A 4,475-nucleotide genomic window follows, 5' to 3' on the forward strand; every position below is an offset into this window, starting at 1 on the left:
CTCCTTGGAGTGACGGAGAATGAGTTGAGAGTTTATAAATCTGTATAACTGTATTAGATGATGAGAGTCATTGATCATATGGATAGTCAAAGTCTTTGTCCCAGGGTTGAAATGGCTATCACGAGAGGGAATAGTTTTATGCTGCTGGAAGGAGGTACAGAGTCAGTTATATATATTAACTTAATACTATTCTTTATGCGTTGTGATTAAAATGCGATTCCTGGGATACGACATAATATCTGTGCATCGCAATCTGCCAAGTACTGGCGGCATACAAATCTACGTTTTTATTTTTGCAGATGAGTGAGTTAAACTGCAGTGTTACTGAATTACCTCCCCAAGAACAGGTGTTTCGACCAAGCATAACATTCTTATAATACCTGATCATAAACCATGTTTTGTTCACTCCATTTTCTCTATCTTCCTAAAAATATTTCCAATTCTCGTATTTTTCTATCGTTCGAGACCGAACTGTCGAATTAGTATAACACAGTTGTCATATCTCCGGCCACATTTCCAACTGGACTTTTACTAAATTCCCTCAACGTCGACAACTCCATCACGTTTGTGTCGTCTGCAAGAGTATTTATGAGCCCCACCCATTTCAATCAAATTAGACGCCAGAACATTCCCATCAATTGTCACATGCAGAATGGCTGGCCTCTACCACTGCCCTCTGTTTTCTATTTGAAGCCTTGCTATCAACTCAGTCTCATGTCTCAGACTACCGGAACGGGTCCTTCTCAAAAGTCTTACTTCCAGTCTAATCCCAACGTTCGGGACTTGACTGGAGCAATGTTTCACGGGCCGAGCGACCCTACTAGTGGGAAAATATACAATGATCGATTAATCTATCAACACATAGGTGTTTGGTATGTGGGAGGAATCAGGAGTACGCCGAGGACACCCAGGCGGTCACGGTTTACAGACAATGGCGGGAAATGAGTAGAACGGCTTATTATCAACCGGAGAATGAGAAAGGCTTAGCTACAAGGGAATCAATAAATAAATGGACATCATGTGCCCTTTCCTCATCAATCACCTTCACCACATATTCAAAGTACACAATCCAATTTGCGACGTAGGACAACTACTAGAGAAAGTGTCCAAAAATTATTTAATATCCCAAAGGCTTTGCGATGGGGATTGCTGCTAGGGACGGACGATTGGATGAGCCGTTTTACGAGTGCGGTTTATTAAATAATTCTCGAGGTGGTTGACAGATCTCCAAAGAACTCCGCTGCAATGGGGCACTTGCAGTATGTTCACGGTAACCAGTCTGCCTGATCGTTTCAAAGGCAAGGGCTCTTGGAAGCAATAACCCTCGCCAGAGGAAAGAGATGGGGATAAATAGGGAGTAACTGAGCAGGAATTCGGGCCGCACGGAATACCGGCAGGGCACCACGGTCGGATTGCGATGGTGATGTCAAGGCTTCGCATGCCAATAAGGGTAAAATCACGCACTTGTTGGAACTTAGGGAGAGATTACCGGGAACCCGTGAAGAAAGTAAACAGGAAGGAGCAGAGTGCAGACAGACTGTGGATGCTCCGAAATCCTGTTGGTGCATGGAGGGGTGGAGGGCGGGAGCTTTTCAGGGACGTCCACATCCCCAATGACGAAAAGGTATATTTTGCAGCGGTATGGGAGAAGCGTCACTGAGGATTAATGCTCTCCTGACAACGCTGAGTGAGCTTTGTCATTAGAAGATTTCATCGTCTCCTTCAGCTGAACCCTGAACCTGGCCTGGACCACGGCGTAAAGGACCGTGTTGGTACAGCAACTCAGCAGTTGCAGCATGTAGCCCAGCTCCCGCAGGGTTGACGGGGGATTCACGAAAACGTAAACACCGATGCTCTCCCATACAGAAGACACCGTCAGCAGCGCCCATAGGAGGATGAAATTCCCCGACATCACCAGCAGTAACAGGAGCGATTGCCTGCGGTTCCTCATCTCCGGGTCGGTGGGCTGCTCGCTGTCGCGTGAAACACGGAGTCTCCTCCGGGCTCGGCTGGCAACTAAGACGTGCCTGATGGTTAAACTGTTGAGTAGGAGAATCAAGATAAAGGGTAATATTGGGGTAAAGACGTAATGAATCACCAGAAATGTTCCGAGCTGCGGTGGGGAAATGTCACCGCCATAACAGACCAGGGACGTACTTAATATCGAATATGTCCCAGCGAGCAAAAAGTACCAGAAAATGTTCTTTACGCAACTCAGTACAGTCACTGTCCCCAGAACCAGAGCCGCCCCTCTCCCGGTGCAGTATTTTCGTTTCAGCTTCTGAAAACAAATGGTGACAAATCGATCAAAGGTGAAAGTGACCGTGAACCAGACAGAACAGTCCGTGGCGGCGTATAACACGACGGCGTGGATATTACACACGGGAACACGATGCGACCAGAGGAAAATCTCTTCTGGAATGTGAGTCATCGGAATCTTGCTCAATACCAGATCGAAGAGAACGACCAGCTGATCCGCCGATACCATGGCAACCAGGTACCTTGTGACGCCTTTGGAGAGACCGCACTTTCCCCGCGACAGGATGACTAATGTCACCACGTTCACTGTGCGGAGAGAAATAAAGACCATTAACACACGTTTTGATGGAAACATACTCTGTGAACTATTATTTTATTCGGCAACACTTCAGAGAGCAGAGATGAATATATAATTAATTTATCTGCTAAGGAGATTATCGGGAGCCATTACTAAATCGGTGGTGATCATAATGTACCTGCTGATGTTCAGGACAATGAGGGGAATCTCTTTGAAACCTATCGAATATTGAAAGGCCGAGATATCATGGACTTGGAGAGCTAGCTTCTGTAGTTGGAGAGTCTGCACCTGAAGGCGAGATTTCATAAAAGAACGACATCCCATTGGATCAGAGATTGAGAGCTATTTCCTCACTCAAAGACTGGTGAATGTGTGGAATGTTTCGCCACAGAAGCCTATGGGGGCCAGTACATTGGAAACTTTTGCAGCAGAGAGTGATAGGCTCTTGATTCGTCGGGGCGTCAATGGATTCGGGGAGTGGGCGCAAAAATGTGGGTCAGAGGGATGATAAATCAGCTATGATGGACAAGGTTCGGTGCTCGAAAATCTGAATTCAGCTGCCGTGCCCTGTGGGCTAATCAGGGATATCAGTGTATGGCTGGAATGTATTCTGATCGTTGCCGTCAGAAGAAGGAATTGAGACCGAGAAGGGTTAAGCGAATGATAAACTGATTAATACGCCATGTATCGCGGTAAGAATTTCAGGTCCCCTCAGCTGTAAACACGAGAGAAAAGGAAAACATAAGAAGATTAGCAATAGTATCAGGAATAGTCCACCTGTTCGAGCAGGCATGATCTGGAAATGAAATTGATTACGGCGGATCCAGAAACATCGAAATATGGAAAATCTACAGCACAATGCAGGCTCTGCAGCACACAAAGTTGTGCCGAACATGTCCCCAACTGAGGAATGACGAGGCTGACCCACAGCCCTCTATTATTCTAATCTACAAGTACCTATCCAAAAGTCTCTTAAAAGACCCTCTCGAGTCCGCGTCCACCAATGTTGCCGGCAGCGCATTCAACACACTCACAACTCTCTGCATTACAAAAATCCCCATGATATCTCCTTTGTACGTACTTCCAAGCACCTTAAACCTTTCTCCTCTCATCTTCAGAACATGTAAAAACCCTCTGACTATCTAACGATTAATACCTCTCATCATCTGAAATAGCTCTATCAGGTCATCCCTCATCTTTCGACGTTCCACGGAGAAAAGGCCGACTTCACTCAACCAGTTTTCATAAGACATGTTCCCCAGTCCAGGCAACATCCTTGTAAACATCCTCTGCTCTGCACTGTTTCTATGGCTTCCACATCCTTCCTGTACCAAGGCGACGAGAACTGAGCAAAGTTCTCCAAGTAGGGTCAAACTAGGGTCCCATATCGCTGCAATATTACCTCTCAGCTCCTCAAATTAATTCAACTATTAATGACGGTCAATACACCGTGTGCTTTCCTAACTACAAAGTCAACCTGTGCAGCTGCTGTGAGCGCCCTATGGACTCGAAACCCAAGATCCCTCTGATCCTCCATACTACCAACAGTCTTACCATTAATACTATATTCTGCAATCAAATTTGATCTACTAAAATGAGCCACGTTGGACTGATCTGGGTTGAATTCCATCTGCCACTTCTCTGCCCAGTTTTGCATCTTATCAATGTCTCGCTGTAACCTCTGACAGCCCCTCTACACTATCTACAACACCTCCAACCTTTGTGTCACCAGCAAATATACTAATCCAGCCCTCCACTTCCTCATCCAGGACATTTTCAAAAATCACGAACAGTATGTTTATCATACTAGATCACTGACGCATACAACGGGTCACTGTCCTCCCTGCGGAATATGACCCGTTTACAACCACTCTTTGCCTTCAGTGCGAAGTCAGTGTTGGAGCCACAAAGCAATGTC

The sequence above is a fragment of the Hemitrygon akajei genome, unplaced genomic scaffold (assembly GCF_048418815.1).
Source record: "Hemitrygon akajei unplaced genomic scaffold, sHemAka1.3 Scf000051, whole genome shotgun sequence".
Classification (NCBI taxonomy): domain Eukaryota; kingdom Metazoa; phylum Chordata; class Chondrichthyes; order Myliobatiformes; family Dasyatidae; genus Hemitrygon; species Hemitrygon akajei.